At 38.3% G+C, this 20,689-nt stretch overlaps 1 long non-coding RNA gene across 1 annotated transcript; it reads right to left on the bottom strand.

The window, feature by feature from the left end:
- Positions 1-2,381: 2,381 nt before the first annotated feature.
- On the bottom strand, positions 2,382-5,007 carry LOC145656539 (uncharacterized). The gene is made up of 3 exons (XR_014122178.1): positions 4,911-5,007; positions 3,215-3,289; positions 2,382-2,875 (listed from the first exon to the last, which is right to left on the bottom strand). It is a non-coding gene; the product is annotated as an uncharacterized LOC145656539 (long non-coding RNA).
- Positions 5,008-20,689: the final 15,682 nt, after the last annotated feature.

Below are 20,689 nucleotides of genomic sequence, written 5' to 3'. Positions count from 1 at the left end.
CTCAAACACTGGGAAATATGCATCAACTTCATGTTCCCTAAAACTAGGGACCAAGGCAATTAGTCAACTGCTATCAAAACGTCCAGTGACAGAGTCGGAAGGAGCTGGGGTGACAGCAACCCGAGGGAAACTGGGCTTAGGCACTGGTGTACCCGAAGATACAGGGCTTACTAGTGCTGGATAGACAGCTTTCTGAGGAAGAGGTATATGTTTTTGCAAGCCCATACTCAAGCTTTTAAGTGTCACCTCCCTTTCCGCCTCTACCTGTAGAGCCCGAAGACATAGCAGCTCAGCCTCTCTTTCCTGTTTTTTTTTTTTTTTTTTTTTTATTTCCAGCTCCAACTACTTCAATTTCATTTCTAGTATGGGGTTTACCTTGGGAGAAAACCTGGGATTCATGCTTGGCCTGACTACAGGGTTGCCACAGCTTCTGCTGTATTAGCAGAGTGAGGCACAACCACAACCAGAGAGGGGGAACACACACACAAAAAAAACAAACAAACAAACGGAACAGGCAAACAGAAGAAGAGGAGAAACAGAGGACGAGCCCACAATTGTTATGACCCCATCTAAGGCTGTGAGGTTGTAACTAGGAAAAAGAAACGTGAACAGCAGAATGTAAGTTGTGAAAAACAAATAGCAACAAAACTGAAGCACAAATGGAAGTCTCCTTTTAGATATATTTTACAGAGGATATTATTATTCACAAACAAACAATCTTACTGGTGCAAATTCTACAGGACCCACACTAATGAAAAAAAAATACCCTAAATAAACCCAACAAACAAAAGAAACATACAACAGACCTTCCTAACTTCCTGACACAAACAGAGGCAAAACCCACATCTAACAAAAATGCCAGTCACTCCTTACCACCATTATCCAACACCAAAGTACCAAACAAATACTATTTACACTCTTTATACAATCACTTGCAGTGATCTTTATACAATCTGTCTCTCTCATATAAATAAATAAATATAGAAATAAATAAAAATATATGTAAATATTAGGGATGGGACATTCAATACAGACGCTTCGAAGCTCGTGTCAGTTTTCCAACACTTGCTGATTCGACACAGTGTACCGGAGCTTGTATTGAGTCACTTACCCTCACTTGACTATGACATTTGAAGATTCGAAAATGACAATGAAACACTGGAAATGGGCAGGATGGTTCAAAGTTTTGGCGCTATCCGCTATCTCAATGACTATTTAAGGCACAGTAAAATCCTGAGCGCCTTTTCTATGGCAGAGAGTCATTTAAAAATGGAAACTTCTACATCAAATAAGCATTCCAAAGCATGGGAAAATTTTGATAAAATATCTAGAAATAGGGTAAGTACGAAACATAATGTATCTTTATGGTTTATGTAGAATAACACAATAAGAGTCTTATTCTAATTAAATGTCGTATTTTTAAAGGTGCGATGTCAGCAGTGTTCCCAGGAGTTGTCCTTTAATAACAACACGTCCGAAATGCTGAGACACCTTCTTGCAAAACATTAGAGCACATCAGCACCACATACAGGTAAAATCGTGAACCAGAGAAGAAACAGTCTTAAACCCCAACACTGTGTTCATTTGGGCTCAGTTTATTAAACTGAATACTAACTCCTCTTCTGTATTATGTTCTGTTCCCAGTTAACCACAAGCGCAATCAATTAAATTCCACAGTCACTATACCCCAGCAATATGTTTCCTCAGATCATATTTTCAAATTTTGTAGATGATTTTTCTATTCCCTATAAAATCACGTTTTCATGATTCACAGATGAGTGGTTACTTTGTTGCTAATATATGACTGATATTAATTTTCCGTAGGCCTTATTCATTCTACAATCAATAATGACAACATTCAAGCATTTATTCCAACATTTTAATAATTAAACTTGATTTTCAGTGGATCTGAACAGACATGAGTTGAACTGTAAGACCACACAGCATTAACACACTTCGCAGGCTGAAATCATTTTTTTCTGGCCAACAGATGTCTTCTCTGATGTCGGATTTCAATGCTCCAATGCATCGAATCTTTTTTGGCACAATCAGGAAGAAGCTCCTAAAGCTTCAATGGGGCTTCATCCAACCATCACTAATATATATATATAATGTAAATAAACAAAACAGCTAAAAAAACAGGAGGGGCGAAGCCAAAGGCGAAGGCTAAAATGGGGGAAAACAACGTCACACACGAGGTCATACAAAATTGCAATAACAAACCAACAAAACTGTCTGTTGTCTCTTCCTCCTTCTCTTGGGGGAGGGGCCATTAAATAATAGGAGCAGTTGTCTTGAAGGCATCTGAGACAAGATGAAGCTCAGTAACATCAGGGGTAGGTGTACCTCAGCAGAGTCCACTATCAGTCCAGTGTATTAGTGCAATGATGTTTGATTCCTACTCAAAGAACATGTGATACTTTCAACATTCACTTTAGGTATCAATGAAGTTGTGACATCAAGCAAAGGAGGACAGTGAGACATGAGTAGACGAGCACAAGTTGGACTTATTAGGGACAATGAAACAAAACCTGAAGACAAGACAACAGAAATGAAAGCCTGAGTGAGCTAAACTGAACTGAATCAAACTCCTACCGCTATATGGACCTAGCTCTGTAATATAGTTGAAACTGTAAGTTGCTATAGATAAGCGTGTCTGCCAGATGTAAACAGGAGATCACATTAAGCAGTGAAGTTGTGCAGTGTGAACATGACATCTGTCTTTTACAGCAAAATCAGATTATTTTATTATTCTTTAAATGTCTTCATGGTCTAGCAACTCATAATTGCATTAGCACTTGAAAGCAAAAAACAAAAACAAAACAAATCATCACTGGAAAGGTGTCCTGGTGCGAGGCGTGCAGTGGTCACTGTCCTGCGAACACAGAGAGACACAGGCGAGATATCAGTTAAAAAGGTTTGAGAAAGTACATCCTCCACTGACAAGATTCTGCTGTTTAAATGTAAATGGATCTGTGACTTGAACAGGTCTGCTCCTTCCCTCAGCCAATATAGAAACAGCTAACTGCACTACAACAAGTACACAAGGTGTAATGAACTTGCTATGAGAATGATCTCAGTAAGTAACTCAAAAAGGAAAGGAGCTTCTCCTTCCTGTTTTCTTTGTTCTCTTCTTGTTAGTGTTTGTATTTGCTCTTTCAAAACACTCCTGCACTCATTCCTCACACTAAAACATGAACCTGGTGTTGTTTACACAGTGACTTGGTGTGAGGCATCTGATCCATGATTTCCCCCTGGGGTCACAGGTCTCGTTTGTCGCCTTTTTTTCCTTAAGACAAAAACAAATTAAAATAAGAGCAGAAAAATTGAGCAGAAATAAACAACTATTAAAATTCTAGATGCACTGTGGAATATTCAGAGAAAAACAAGACACTCCAGTCTCTAATGTATTTAATATGTGATATTTAACTGTCAATATGGGGACATTACGAGAAGGGAGTGGACTCAGCTGACCTGTCTATGATTTTATTATTATTATTATTTTAATCCTAGTCTTTGATTAAGTTAAGGCATTTTTCTTTCAAAGAAAAGAAAAGGAATGGAACATGTGAAACACAAACATAAAAATAGGTATGCATTTATCTAATAAACTGATGACTATGATTAGGTGAGACAAGTTTTAGGATATAATAATAAGTGTATAATTTCCATCACACTTTTCACCTGAGTCTCCCGTGTTTCTGAATAAAAGAAAGTAATATAACACACGCAGTTATACAATTTCCAAAAGGCATATTATTTAGAAATAAAGAAGAACTTGGTTATTATTTGGTTATTAGGACACATGAGGAAAGCATTTTAGTTGCATTCATTTTGCCAAAGACATCCATGACTGAAACAAGCTTCCTGTCACCACTGACCACCCTCCTAGCGTCTATGTCTCCACGGTTTCCCTGTCTAGTGTCTTTATTTTTGATTTACTCCCTTGTTGTGGTTCCATTCCTTCGTTTCGTTTTCTGCACCCCTCATAATTTGCACTTGTGTCTGGTTTAATGCTCATTTGACCATGTTTTTAAGCCCTGTTTTAGTTTAGTCTTGTTGCTATTTATTGTAAGTCCAGCTGCTGTTTGTTAATCGAGGCTTCCGTGCATGTGAATATAAGCCTGAATGTTTATCCTCGCCCCAATGTTATAGCCTGCATCCCTGGTTTGTCTTCGTGCGCTTTTCTTTACTTTAGTTTATCATGAATTCTCGGACTCTCCATGTTAATAATTTGACCCTGGACTTTGGATTTGCCCCTAATAAATCTCACTCTTTTCCACACACTGCTCATCGTTACACTTCCCCAGCCTACTATATTTACATTAAAACTCCGTCAACAGCAGTCTTTAACGTTGAGGTTTTTTTTCAATCTGTGTAAAATTACATAATTTCTGCTGTTTCAGAAGTGAAGGATTTGCGTGCTCTAAATTTTCATCATGCCAATGCACAGAGGTTTTGGTATGGAGATTTTATCCCTTTTTACGACTGAGGTGCTCACACGACAACGCGTGATCTTGCACCTTTTATGTGTTTTAAGAAAAACGCTCAGTGTTTTAAAGAGCAGCAGCGAATTTTCCTCTAACGCGTTACTAAGCTCTGTGAGCTGAGTAATTTCTCCCTTTGTGTTGAAATGAACAGGTGTCTGTTAAACTCATTCATGAGCGTATTTTAACGCGCGTTCAATATCGTCCGAGCTGTAATCTTTTGAATTCTGTAACCATGCGGCGTCATACGTATAACATTCTAGTCGCGTGGTGTGATAGCAACTGCTAGTCAGAATAAACAAGACAAGCAGTAGTACAAACATTTCAAAAAGATTCGATTACAAAAGTGAGATGCATTTTTGGCAGAACAGCGTTCATCCTTTTGAAGTTAGTTGCAGCAATTCACACAATTCTCCGACCTACATTGTAAGACATCCTCCTGTTGAGCTGGATATCAGTGTGTTAAGCAGGTTTCTGTTTTGTAGGAGGACGGTAAGCAGCTGGAAGATTCCACCGTGTCCGCGCATCGTAGAGTGAGTTATCAACACAGCTGGCGACTGTTACAACTAACACAGCACTTTAAATTTTGATATGAGGCCCTTTTTAGATAGAGATTGCCTGTTAGGGATTAGAATGAGGCTCTGCAGCATCTCAGATTGAAAAATATATATATAGAATCTTTGATGGCCGAAGATCTCTAGGGACCGAATACACATTGCTGGGTCATATGTCTCTGCATGTTTCAAATGGAAAACCATAAGGTGGAGGAGGAAGAGACCCTGGGTGAATGTCGGAGGAAGACAAGGGAGGACAACCGACGGAAGGCTGCACGTGTTGGGCGGTATCTTGGAGGTCTAGACCTCGAGCTAGCAGTGCGAGAACTGCAGAGGGAGAATGTGATGATCAAAGCTGAATTGAGCAGGCTGAGAGCACAGCTTGAGAAAGTAGGAAAAGTGAAACACTTAGTTACACTGCAGTGCACATCCAATGAAGCAATGTTCTGCTATACACAGGAGATGATTTTAGATTGAAATAAGGAACTATAATTAAAATCCAGGTAAATAGTGAGCATAAATGTGTTAGGGCAAATCAACAAATGGATTGCCTATGACACTACAATATCACAGTCTAACTTATATTATATTTTTGATAGTATATCAAAGTGTGTGCACATGCATGTATTTAATAGTGATGCTAAATTAAATGCTTTTTTCACAGTTGGAAAGCCCAAGGCCCAGTTTCCCCCTGGAGTCTCCCAAACCACGAGACAACAGGTTTCCCTCACTCTCCCTCAGACAGCCTACCAGATTTGCACCTGGTGAGCCCCACTGGCTCCAAGAAGCCCCATCATCCAGACCCTACAGGCCTTGCCGTCCACTACTGCCTCCCCTGTACTTGCACTCAGATGTGAGGGCAGCACCAAATGCACAGGAGAAGCTGTTCAAGGAGACACATGAGAAGACACATGAGAAGAAGAAACTGAAACGTCAGCAAAAGGACATAGAGCAGACAACGAAAGAAGCAAATGGAGCCACGGAAGCAAGAAAATGTGAGAAGAAGAGATTTCGTATTACGTTTGTATGGAAAGGATTTAAAGGAATTAAGTCTTTCTTTCAAAAATAGCTGTGTGGTTTAGAATTTCATGTCCTTTCCATATTAACATAACTTTACTCTTTTCCTTTATGCAATAAGCCTGCCAAAAATAATTTTCCAGGCATTTTTCATAGATTTTGAATTGATTTAAATATGAATGTCTTATTTCAAAATGTGCTTATTAGTTCATGTCTGTTTTATAATATAAATAAAGATATTTTATTAAATAAGTGAAAAGTCTGGCATCAGCTTAATAGGTACAGTTGGACCATTTAAGTCCATTTAAGTGTTCCAAGTAAGATCATGTCATGATGTATTGACAAAATATTAAAAATGTATAGTTTTGAAAGAATTAACAGCCCAACATTTATTCAGTAAGAGGTTCAGGAGTAGAAAAAATGTTAAGACGCCCTCTAGTCCCCCAGTCCCAGAGTCACATGCAAGGTTTAACCATCAAATATTAAAACCCTGAGAAATGTTCAGTCTGAGATCTGAGTGAATAGTTTAAGGAAGAGATTTGTCCAACCATCCATGTTCTGTTACAAAAATGGGGTTGCGTTCTGGACCTCCTTGACACCAAGAATTGTACAACCGTTTCCCTTTGTAGATGATGAATCTGCCCAACAACATTCCCAGTGATGTGGACGGTTATCTGTTCCCTCCCACTTCCACCTGTAGTCTGGTACATAATCTTACAGGACTTGTCATGGACCAGTGACAAATCCTGTCTCATCTACATTGTAGACATTCTGGAATTTTGTTGTGAAATCTGTGAGATAAGCATATCAAAGCAGTGGGTGAATATTCCAGTATCAGCTGAGGTCCTCACTGTAGCCACAGGAAACTGTTCTGATTTGTGAATGGTCTGCTCAGGATGATCTCACATAAAACAATAAAATCATTTTCTCCCATTGGGGAAAGGGCTCTGAATTCCACTAGCCAGATTCTAATCCAGAACAAGATGTAAAACATCTGTTTCAGTGAAGCTCCAACCACAAGTCACACATCACCTGCCAGGATTGTAAGAACACATGGACACATTAGCCTAAGCCATTTTATGATCACATTGTAACTTCATATTTGTTATTCATTTATTCCATCAAACAGCATTTATTTTGCATATCATAATTTCTTACTTGCAGCCAGTACAGTGAAAACTGATGCAAGTTTGTACTTGAAGGAACTCCTCATTAAAACACTCTAAGGTCATCTTAAATGGAGTGTAGTGGGCTTAAATGGTTTCAAAGTGACTAGTGGTGAAAAAAGACAATGTGTTCATTTTTAAATAAAAGATACATTTACATGCATGGAGCCTAAATATAACGTGGACTAAGAATCATATTATTATTTTGCCCACGTACAGAAATATTAAGTTATTCTAATTCAAGGATTGCTTGTTGCCTATGGTTGGCATGCTTTTTGTAGTGCTGTATCATTTAAACCCACCTTTTAAAGAATCTAATTTTTGAAAATATTCAGATGTCCAGAAGCTAGATGTCTGCTTATTTGTTAATATGTAAATGTATTTAGAAAACTGTGTACATACGTGGTAATGCTTAAAAATAGGTGTATCTGCCAGTGAAGTTTATCCTTTGACCTTTAGATTAGCTGTAATGCTGAGACAGGCAGGGCAAGACACAAGCGTGTTGTCGAACTTTGTTTATTAGGAGGAGCAGAAACATTATCCAAGAGCAGGTTACCAGAATACATGAGAAACAAAAACAAAGAGAGGCTAACCAGGAAGAAGAAAACACAGAGGTAAAAGTCAGATAACACAGATATTAAGAACACGGGAACGGAGAACAATATGGAAAACGAACAGGCAGAGCAAGAATACATATGGTAGAACTCCAATGTAGTGATGGGATGTTAGATACTGAGGCATCAAAGCTCACTATTGCAAAGCACATTGATTCAACACTGTATTGAAGATTGTATCAAAGTTACTATTAGCATATGACTAATGAGGTCTAAGCATCAAACGTCATCTAAACACTGGATGAAGTGGCACTGTTTCACAGGTCTGGCACTGTCCTATAACTTGCAAGCTATAAGAGAGTGTAAAATCTCCAGACATCTTTTTCCCACAAAATTTGAAATATGGAAAATATGGAAGCAAATCTTTCCATATGAGGATAAATAACATAAATTGATCAAGTACCATTTCTTAATACACAAAAATTAAAGCATTAAAATCTCATTTGACATAATATAAATGCAGTTACCAAAAAGTGGCTGAAAATAAGCAGGAAACTGGGCATGGTATAAAAACTTATATACATTTACATACACTTATATATACATTTATGTGTGTTTTGGAAAGTTTCCAAGATGTCATTTTGTGCCAGCATTGTTTAGGTTTTATTGAGACTTACAGTGCATGGTAATTGGTAAATTCAGGTGAAATATTTAGATTAATCTGAAATTAACTGCCCTGCCACTGTGTGTGTGTGTGTGTGTGTGTGTGTGTGTGTGTGTGTGTGTGTGTGTGTGTGTGTGTGTTTTGTTTTCTCAGTGTTGACAGGCTGCTGCTGAGACTGCTCCACTGCAGCAGTGTCTCTGACCTCCAGCAGGGGGCAGCAGCAGCAGATCTGCTCTCTGCTCTGCAGCACAGACTGGACTTCTCATGCAGCTCTGCTCTGGACCTGACAGCAAACACACAGACACACACACTGACTCTGAGCACTGAGGACTGCACAGTCGTCTCCATGGTCAACCAGAGAGCTCACACATACATACATACATACATACACACACACACACACACACACACACACACACACACACACACACACACACACACACACACACACACACACACACAGCTCACTCTGCATGACTGTAAGATAGAGGAGGCTGGAGTAGAGCTACTCTTCCCCATTTTACACAGAGTCACCCTGCAGTAAGCCACTGACTCACAACACCACACAAACTACGCAAACATTCTGGAAAAGGGGAAATAATTTTATCATTTGAAACAAAATGTGTGTAAATAGCATTAATGTTAGTAGTTATGTGAGTGTTTTAGTGTTTTGTGACTCTACATATTGGTGAATGTTGAGTGTGTTCAGCTGCAGTAAAGCCACGCTGCTCCAGTTCCTGTCTCTTGTCCGTGTGGGTACTGATTTGGAGTGTGTGAGACGTGCTGTGGCTGTCTCCCGGGCCCTGGGTGAGATGGTGGACCTCAGTCAGACCCGGCTGGACCAACAGGCCTGTAGATCACTGGTGCTGTTTCTGGAACATTCTGAAGGGCTGTCTTTCTTGGTGATTTTATTTCTGTCACTGGGTGCCTGGATCACTGATCACTGCCAGTCCTTAACCTTTGTTAGCTCACTGACCACTGCCTGCAGATGCTGTTCCCACACCTGCACAAAGCCTGTTGAGTCCACAGTGAACACTAACATAGATATAACACATTTTACTCTTTTTCTAACAATTTAACACAATATCCAGCATGTGACTGAATGTAGAAGCTGTGTGTGTTCATTGGAAAGCATTGTATGTTCCTTGAAAGGCTCTATATAAATGTAACTTTGCTCATTCAGTCATATCCTGTGTTCCATCAAGGACTTAATTTTTCAAAAGCAAACAGCAAAAAGCCTGATTTTCTTGGTGATTTTATTTGGAAATGACGACCTCTCTCACTGGCTGCCTGGATCAATGATCACTGCCTGTACTTGGCAGGAATGGCCCTCTGTGGTCTACAGAATATCCAGACTGCTTGTAGAAACACATGTTCTCATTAAAAAGAGAAATAAGGCATAACAGACTCTTTATGATTTACAGTTTCATGCCTGATAGATAACAAATCATTTGTACAAGAACTGAAAGAAATTATATTTTGTTTAAAATGTCAAAATGCATAATTATCTGTCCATTAATGACTCAGGCCCACTGACACAAATATACTATTTATTGCTTTGCTTATTCATTCATTTGCTAATTCAGTCATTCGTTCATTAATTTAATTCATTGATATATAAATCTACAGGTGTTTGTACTACTACACGGTGATTTAGTAGAGGGAGGTGTGTTTGGGAATCCTGAACAATGTGGTAATTATAATCCATCTAATTTCAGCCTCAGTCACAATAACATCATTGATGTGTCAGCAAAGAGGATCTATGATACTGTCTCCACCAACAACAATATTCACACTGTGAGGTAACTGTGTGTGTGTGTGTGTGTGTGTGTGTGTGTGTGTGTGTGTGTGTGTGTGTGTGTGTGTGTGTGTTTAGGCATTTAAAATAAGGCTGTAGTTATTTGAGTTTAAAATTTCAAATTGAAAAGCCTATTTTGATTTTATAGGCTCTTCAACAACAGAATTACAGGCATACAAATCTTCCTCTCAGACAAGTGCTTTGAAGTCTGGTGATGTTGATGTGTTGTTGGCACTGTAATAATGAGATTTGATTTTACTAGATTATTGGGACTATCCAAATTATATTTTTGTTTTACGTGAAAAAAAAATGTAATGATTAAAAAACAAATTTTAGTTATCTTATGAATTTTAAGATTACATATAAAAATCAAATACTCAAAATTTATTTATAAAGTGATTTTTAAATTTTTATTTTATTTTATTTTATTTACAACAGGTGTTGTTACAAAGCAGCTTTTCAAATGTCCAAGTGCAAGCCCCCAGTAAGCAAGCCAAGGGTGACAGTGGCAAGGAAAAGCTCCCTAGAGCATGACGAAGAAACGTTGAGAGGAACCAAGACTCAAAGGTGGCCCCATCCTCCTCTGGCTGTTTAAAGAGAGACATAAATGAAAAAATTAAATAAGCATTTAATGTTTAGACCAACTTTCTGGAGGTTCTAGTCTTGTCCCGATAGTGTGCATGTGTCGGAGACCCAAGTCGCAAGAGAACGTCCATTAAGGTCAACAGAGAGTAGTTGGTTGGGGTGGAGGTGGTGTGGGCTACAACAGGGGACATCAGGGGATGATGGGAGTAGCCAAGGCATGTGAGACAGGATGAGGCTCAGTAACATCACGACATCAGGGGTAGGTGTACCTCAGCAGAGTCCACTATCAGTCCAGTGTATTAGTGCAATGATGTTTGATTCCTACTCAAAGAACATGTGAAATTTCCAACATTCACTTTAGGTATCAATGAAGTTGTGACATCAAGCAAAGGAGGACAGTGAGACATGAGTAGACAAGCACAAGTTGGACTTATTAGGGACAATGAAACAAAACCTGAAGACAAGACAACATAAATGAAAGCCTGAGTGAGCTAAACTGAACTGAATCAAACTCCTACCGCTATATGGACCTAGCTCTGCAATATAGTTGAAACTGTAAGTTGCTATAGATAAGCGTGTCTGCCAGATGTCTGCTCACATTAAGCAGTGCAGTAGTGCAGTGTGAACATGACATCTGTCTTTTACAGCAAAATCAGATTATTTTATTATTCTTTAAATGTCTTCTTGGTCTAGCAACTCATAATGGCATTAGCACTTGAAAGCAAAAAAAACCCCAAAAAACAAAAAACAAACCAACAGCAAAACAAAAAGATCTCAAAACACACTTATTGCATTGAGTTCTGTTTAGATGACTTTTGATTTTATATTAACACATCTGCTGTTGTCTATTTACCTTTTCCTTTTATCATTATATATGTCATTTTATTTTTTTATCATTTGGGCAATTAGTCTCTTCTCAATGCGTTTTATTTTTTGTGTGCAGAGAGAAGGGGTAAGAAGATGCCTACAGAGGTCTGGACTAGCCGTGCTGTCAAAGGTTAGGAGAAATGAAATAAATAAATGTTCCAAAATGTTTTTTAAATAGTTTAGTAACCAACATTGTAAATTCTAACATTTATGATCGGCCACAGCAGTGATCAGAGTGATCAGTGGTAGCTCAGTGTTTGAGGTACTTGACTTGTAGTCAGAAGCTTACCGGTTCCAGCCCTACTGCTGCCAAGTTGCCACTGTTGGTTCTCTGAGCAAGGCCCTTAACCCTCAATTGCTCAAGATATACTCACTCGTAAGTCACTTTGGATATAAGTATCAGGTAAATGTATGATTGTGTTTTTTATAATCTTGTACGCATAAATGTCATATTCAACCAGAATATGTAAAACACACTGTCAAATCGTGTTTATAAAAATACGTTTCAGTTTTAATTAATTTCTATAACTTCATGTCACTTATGTTGATATGGTTGTTGGCTAAGACAACAATGGCCACAAGAGGAAGACAAAGAGCTTCCCTAGTAATCAATGAAAACAGGCATACCCTGTAACTGTATGCTATACTATTCTTTTATTTTATGTTTTCCCTTGATGTCCACTTACAATGTTTGCATGGCTTTATGTTCCAAAAATAATCATAATCTATTTTACACAAATATTTTCCAACCTGTTTATCTTGTAGAATTAAATAGGACATGTATTACATTACGAATAAAGAATTCTGCGCTGCATACACTTAGACATCGGTAATATAACTTGCAGTTATATAACTTCTAGTGAAAATCCTTGAAGCAGGTCATTTGCCTGTTTTTATGTATTGATCTTTATTGCTCCAAAAAACTACTCACGTCTTCCAATGTTCTTGATCCCCACTTCTAAGAAATAGTAAATGGACTAATCCTAGTTGTGGATAAGTATAAGACTAAACAGCTGTGAACTAATTCCACACGAGGGGAGTCATCACTGCAAAGGTGTCATGGTGCGAGGCGTGCAGTGGTCCCTGTCCTGCGAACACAGAGAGACACAGAGGCAAGATACCAGTTAAAAAGGTTTGAGAAAGTACATCCTCCACTGACAAGATTCTGTTGTTTAAATGTAAATGGAACTGTGACTTGAACAGGTCTGCTCCTTCTCTCAGCCAATATAGAAACAGCTAACTGCACCACAACAAGTACACAAGGTGTAATAAACTTGCTATGAGAATGATCTCAGTAAGTAACTCAAAATGATAGGAGCTTCTCCTTCCTGTTTTCTTTGTTCTCTCCTTGTTAGTGTTTGTATTTGCTCTTTCAAAACACTCCTGCACTCATTCCTCACACTAAAACATGAACCTGGTGTTGTTTACACAGTGACTTGGTGTGAGGTATCTGATCCATGATTTCCCCCTGGGGTCACAGGTCTCGTTTGTTGCCTTTATTTTCTCCTTAAGACAAAAACAAATTCAAATAAGAACAGAAAAACTGAGCAGAAATAAACAACTATTAAAATTCTAGATGCACTGTGGAATGTTCAGAGAAAAACAAGACACTCCAGTCTCTAATGTATTTAATATGTGATATTTAACTGTCAATATGGGGACATTACGAGAAGTCAGTGGGCTCAGCTGACCTGTCTATGATTTTATTATTATTATTATTATTATTTTTAATCCTAGTCTGTGATTAAGTTAAGGCATTTTTCTTTCAAAGAAAATAAAAGGAATGGAACATGTGAAACACAAACATAAAAATAGGTATGCATTTATCTAATAAACTGATGACTACGATTAGGTGAGACAAGTTTTAGGATATAATAATAAGTGTATCATTTCCATCACACTTTTCACCTGAGTCTCCCGTGTTTCTGAATAAAAGAAAGTAATATAACACAAGCAGTTATACAATTTCCGAAAGGCATATTATTTAGAAATAAAGAAGAACTTGGTTATTATTTGGTTATTAGGACACATGAGGAAAGCATTTTAGTTGCATTCATTTTGCCAAAGACATCCATGACTGAAACAAGCTTCCTGTCACCACTGACCACCCTCCTAGCGTCCATGTCTCCACGGTTTCCCTGTCTAGTGTCTTTATTTTGATTTACTCCCTTGTTGTGGTTCCATTCCTTCGTTTCGTTTTCTGCACCCCTCATAATTTGCACTTGTGTCTGGTTTAATGCTCATTTGACCATGTTTTTAAGCCCTGTTTTAGTTTAGTCTTGTTGCTATTTATTGTAAGTCCAGCTGCTGTTTGTTAATCGAGGCTTCCGTGCATGTGAATATAAGCCTGAATGTTTATCCTCGCCCCTTTGTTATAGCCTGCATCCCTGGTTTGTCTTCGTGCACTTTTCTTTACTTTAGTTTATCATGAATTCTCGGACTCTCCATGTTAATAATTTGACCCTGGACTTTGGATTTGCCCCTAATAAATCTCACTCTTTTCCACACACTGCTCATCGTTACACTTCCCCAAACTACTATATTTACATTAAAACTCCGTCAACAGCAGTCTTTAGCGTTGAGGGTTTTTTTTCAATCTGTGTAAAATTACATAATTTCTGCTGTTTCAGAAGTGAAGGATTTGCGTGCTCTAAATTTTCATCATGCCAATGCACAGAGGTTTTGGTATGGAGATTTTATCCCGATCTATAGGAGCAAGTGTAATGGACTATAAAGTTGACGAGAAAGAAACCATCCGTTTCGCCGCCGTTTATGTCCATAGATGCTGCTATTACCAAAACTAGTACTGCGCTGATTCTTTAGAGGACAATCGATTTGACCGGAAGTCGCAGCAGTACGGCCGACTACTCCTGATCATAACGCATTCATGACAACTCAGCCCTTTTTACGACTGAGGTGCTCACACGACAACGCGTGATCTTGCACCTTTTATGTGTTTTAAGAAAAACGCTCAGTGTTTTAAAGAGCAGCAGCGAATTTTCCTCTAACGCGTTACTGAGCTTTGTGAGCAGAGTAATTTCTCCCATTGTGTTGAAATGAACAGGTGTCTGTTAAACTCATTCATGAGCGTATTTTAACGCGCGTTCAATATCGTCCGAGCTGTAATCTTTTGAATTCTGTAACCATGCGGCGTCATACGTATAACATTCTAGTCGCGTGGTGTGATAGCAACTGCTAGTCAGAATAAACAGAAGACAAGCAGTAGTACAAACATTTCAAAAAGATAAGATTACAAAAGTGAGATGCATTTTTGGCAGAACAGCGTTCATCCTTTTGAAGTTAGTTGCAGCAATTCACACAATTCTCCGACCTACATTGTAAGACATCCTCCTGTTGAGCTGGATATCAGTGTTTTAAGCTGGTTTCTGTTTTGTAGGAGGACGGTAAGCAGCTGGAAGATTCCACCGTGTCAGCGCATCGTAGAGTGAGTTATCAACACAGCTGGCGACTGTTACAACTAACACACCACTTTAAATTTTGATATGAGGCCCTTTTTAGATAGAGATTGCCTGTTAGGGATTAGAATGAGGCTCTGCAGCATCTCAGATTGAAAAATATATATATAGAATCTTTGATGGCCGAAGATCTCTAGGGACCGAATACACATTGCTGGGTCATATGTCTCTGCATGTTTCAAATGGGAAACCATAAGGTGGAGGAGGAAGAGACCCTGGGTGAATGTCGGAGGAAGACAAGGGAGGACAACCGACGGAAGGCTGCACGTGTGGGGCGGTGTCTTGGAGGTCTAGACCTCGAGCTAGCAGTGCGAGAACTGCAGAGGGAGAATGTGGAGATCAAAGCTGAACTGAGAAGGCTGAGAGCACAGCTTGAGAAAGTAGGAAAAGTGAAAGACTTAGTTACACTGCAGTGCACATCCAACGAAGCAATGTTCTGCTATACACAGGAGATGATTTTAGATTGAAATAAGGAACTATAATTAAAATCCAGGTAAATAGTGAGCATAAATGTGTTAGGGCAAATCAACAAATGGATTGCCTATGACACTACAATATCACAGTCTAACTTATATTATATTTTTGATAGTATATCAAAGTGTGTGCACATGCATGTATTTAATAGTGATGCTAAATTAAATGCTTTTTTCACAGTTGGAAAGCCCAAGGCCCAGTTTCCCCCTGGAGTCTCCCAAACCACGAGACAACAGGTTTCCCTCACTCTCCCTCAGACAGCCTACCAGATTTGCACCTGGTGAGCCCCACTGGCTCCAAGAAGCCCCATCATCCAGACCCTACAGGCCTTGCCGTCCACTACTGCCTCCCCTGTACTTTCACTCAGATGTGAGGGCAGCACCAAATGCACAGGAGAAGCTGTTCAAGGAGACACATGAGAACACACATGAGAAGAAGAAACTGAAACGTCAGCAAAAAGACATAGAGCAGACAACGAAAGAAGCAAATGGAGCCACGGAAGCAAGAAAATGTGAGAAGAAGAGATTTCGTATTACGATTGTATGGAAAGGATTTAAAGGAATTAAGTCTTTCTTTCAGAAATAGCTGTGTAGTATAGAATTTCATGTCCTTTCCATATTAACATAACTTTACTCTTTTCCTTTATGCAATAAACCTGACAAAATCATTTTCCAGGCATTTTTCATAGATTTTGAATTGATTTAAATATGAACGTCTAATTTCTCATTTCAAAATGTGCTTATTAGTTCATGTCTGTTTTATAATATAAATAAAGATATTTTATTAAATAAGTGAAAAGTCTGGCATCAGCTTAATAGGTACAGTTAGACCATTTAAGTCCATTTAAGTGTTCCAAGTAAGATCATGTCATGATTTATTGACAAAATATTAAAAATGTATAATTTTGAAAGAATTAACCGCCCAATATTTATTCAGTAAGAGGTTCAGGAGTAGAAAAAATGTTAAGAAGCCCCCTAGTCCCCCAGTCCCAGAGTCACATGCGAGGTTTAACCATCAAATATTAAAACCCTGAGAAATGTTCAGTTTGAGATCTGAGTGAATAGTTTAAGGAAGAGATTTGTCCAACCATCCATGTTCTGTTACAAAAATGGGGTTGCGGTCTGGACCTCCTTGACACCAAGAATTGTACAACCGTTTCCCTTTGTAGATGATGAATCTGCCCAACAACATTCCCAGTGATGTGGACGGTTATCTGTTCCCTCCCACTTCCACCTGTAGTCTGGTACATAATCTTACAGGATTTGTCATGGACTAGTGACAAATCCTGTCTCATCTACATTGTAGATATTCTGGGGTTTTGTTGTGAAATCTGTGAGATAAGCATATCAAAGCAGTGGGTGAATATTCCAGTATCAGCTGAGGTCCTCACTGTAGCCACAGGAAACTGTTCTGATTTGTGAATGGTCTGCTCAGGATGATCTCATAAAACAATAAAATGATTTTCTCCCATTGGGGAAAGGGCTCTGAATTCCACTAGCCAGATTATAATCCAGAACAAGATGTAAAACATCTGTTTCAGTGAAGCTCCAACCCCAGTCACACATGACCTGCCAGGATTGTAAGAACACATGGACACATTAGCCTAAGACATTTTATGATCACATTGTAACTTCATATTTGTTATTCATTTATTCCATCAAACAGCATTTATTTTGCATATCATAATTTCTTACTTGCAGCCAGTACAGTGAAAACTGATGCAAGTTTGTACTTGAAGGAACTCCTCATTAAAACACTCTAAGGTCATCTTAAATGGAGTCTAGTGGGCTTAAATGGTTTCAAAGTGACTAGTGGTGAAAAAAGACAATGTGTTCATTTTTAAATAAAAGATATATTTACATGCATGGAGCCTAAATATAATGTCGACTATGAATCATATTATTATTTTGCCCACATACAGAAATATTAAGTTATTCTAATTCAAGGATTGCTTGTTGCCTATGGTTGGCATGCTTTTTGTAGTGCTGTATCACTTAAACCCACCTTTTAAAGAATCTAATTTTTGAAAATATTCAGATGTCCAGAAACTAGATGCCTGCTCATTTGTTAATATGTAAATGTAATTAGAAAACTGTGTACATACGTGGTAATGCTTAAAAATAGGTGTATCTGCCATTGAAGTTTATCCTTTGACCTTTAGATTAGCTGTAATGCTGAGACAGGCAGGGCAAGACACAAGCGTGTTGTCGAACTTTGTTTATTAGGAGGAGCAGAAACATTATCCAAGAGCAGGTTACCAGAATACATGAAAAACAAAAAACAAAGTGAGGCTAACCAGGAAGAAGAAAACATAGAGGTAAAAGTAAGATAACACAGATATTAAGAACACGGGAATGGAGAACAATATGGAAAACGAACAGGCAGAGCAAGAATACATATGGTAGAACTCCAATGTAGTGATGGGATGTTAGATACTGAGGCATCAAAGCTCACTATTGCAAAGCACATTGATTCAACACTGTATTGAAGATTGTATCAAAGTTACTATTAGCATATGACTAATGAGGTCTAAGCATCAAACATCATCTAAACACTGGATGAAGTGGCACTGTTTCACAGGTCTGGCACTGTCCTATAACTTGCAATCTATAAGAGAGTGTAAAATCTCCAGACATCTTTTTCCCACAAAATTTGAAATATGGAAAATATGGAAGCAAATCTTTCCATATGAGGATAAATAACATAAATTGACCATTTCTTAATACACAGAAATTAAAGCATTAAAATCTCATTTGACATAATATAAATGCAGTTACCAAAAAGTGGCTGAAAATAAGCAGGAAACTGGGCATGGTATAAAAACTTATATACATTTACATACACTTATATATACATTTATGTGTGTTTTGGAAAGTTTCCAAGATGTTATTTTGTGCCAGCATTGTTTAGGTTTTATTGAGACTCCTGTGTCAGGTAATCAACATATTACAGTCCATGGTAATTGGTAAATTCAGGTGAAATATTTATATTCATCTGAAATTAACTGCCCTGCCACTGTGTGTGTGTGTGTGTGTGTGTGTGTGTGTGTGTGTGTGTGTGTGTGTGTGTGTGTTGTTTTCTCAGTGTTGACAGGCTGCTGCTGAGACTGCTCCACTGCTACAGTGTCTCTGACCTCCAGCAGGGGGCAGCAGCAACAGATCTGCTCTCTGCTCTGCAGCACAGACTGGACTTCTCCTGCAGCTCTGCTCTGGACCTGACAGCAAACACACAGACACACACTCTGACTCTGAGCAATGAGGACTGCACAGTCATCTCCATGGTCAACCAGAGAGCTCACACACACATACATACATACATACATACATACATACACACACACACACACACACACACACACACACACACACACACACACACACACACACACACACAGCTCACTGTGAGATAGAGGAGGCTGGAGTGGGGCTACTCTTCCCCATTTTACACACAGTCACCCTGCAGTAAGCCACTGACTAACAATTTAACACAATATTCGGCATGTGACTGAATGTAGAAGCTGTGTGTGTTCATTGGAAAGCATTGTATGTTCTTTGAAAGGCTCTATATAAATGTAACTTTGCTCATTCAGTCATATCTTGTGTTCTGTCAAGGACATTTTTTTGAAAACAAACAGCAAAAAGCCTGACTTTCTTGGTGATTTTATTTCTCTTACTGGCTGCCTGGTTCACTGATCACTGCCTGTCCTTGGCAGGATGGATATTGAGTGTCTCTGAAAATGTATTAATATTATTAGTATGTGCCTAACGCTCCTCTCTATTCCAAAGCTGACCCGATTTCCATAATTCTCGTATTGCATAAGACATTTATTTCCATTATATGTTTTAACATTCAGGTGGTCATTTTTCTTTTCAACAGTTATTGGCATGATCCAATAGATCCAAAGTCAAACGAATACGCACATCATGTGTTGAACCCATCCATAGTATTTTTCTGCTTATCTAATATGCCAATATTTTCTCGTAACCATCCCACCAAGTCCTAAAAACACCCAAACCTAAATGCTTAGTAACTACAGTAAAGCTTTTGTCACTGTCTTAATTTTTATTCTGCATTAGTTCATCAAATGGTTATTTATTGAGAGTGAGTCTGTATTTTGTATTTGAAAAAAAATAAAACTTTGTCAGCATTAAGCAGGTTTGTTGTCTGGTTTGAAGGCTGTGGTTGTGCTATTTTTCTGGCCTTTCTGGTCAACTAGTTTCTGTACCCAGTCATTCCATCAAGGGAGGTGTGTTGCTATTGAAATGTCTAACTTCCTTCATCTAGGGAATTCATGACATACATTAGAATTACATTTATTATAGCTGCAGGTGGCAATTAAGGGGTCCAATCATTTTATCACATCTGCACAACTTGGTTTCTGATGACATCCCATATTAAGTTCACCAGCCTTTGTGGTTGGTTTTGAGGTTTTGTTTCCAGGAATGTTGTATTTTGAAACCAATCTCTCAATTTTCTCTGCTGAATTGCTTTATACAAATATTTTTTCTGATTCGACATGACTAAGAAATATAGTTCCCCCAGAAGGTCAGTTCACCCCAAATGTACTTGCATTCACAGTATGTTCATATACACCATTGAAGTTTGGTGATAATCTAACACTCTATGGCTAAGTTTTAGCCTATTAATAAAAATCCTGCTCTTGGGGATTGATAGTTAAATACACATATTTTTGATAATTATTTACAAGAAGATCTGCATTTTTTACATTTAAAAGGTATCTCTAGATCAAAAGGTCACTGACTTGTTTGAAAGGTGCATTTGCCCAACTAATTTAGGTATCAAAAATCAGGCTAAAAAAAGGTTTACGAAACGTATTGAACTTTTTTATGGAATAGTCACAAAGTATTGCACTGTATAAACTGCATTTCTCATGCACAACTGGTACACAATGGGATTGACTCTTTTTTTTTTTTTAAATACCTTTTCATATGTCAGAGGGGCTCTGTTGGCAAAAATGTCCTATAATTGCCATGCTAGCTTAAAGTCCATAAATCAATACTCATGTCAAGTTTCATAAGAATTACTC

The sequence above is a fragment of the Electrophorus electricus genome, unplaced genomic scaffold (genome assembly GCF_041902795.1).
Source record: "Electrophorus electricus isolate QZ-2024a unplaced genomic scaffold, ASM4190279v1 Scaffold78, whole genome shotgun sequence".
NCBI lineage: Eukaryota > Metazoa > Chordata > Actinopteri > Gymnotiformes > Gymnotidae > Electrophorus > Electrophorus electricus.
The sequence above is the reverse complement of the archived record's forward strand: the minus strand, read 5'-3'. Positions and strand labels throughout refer to the sequence as shown.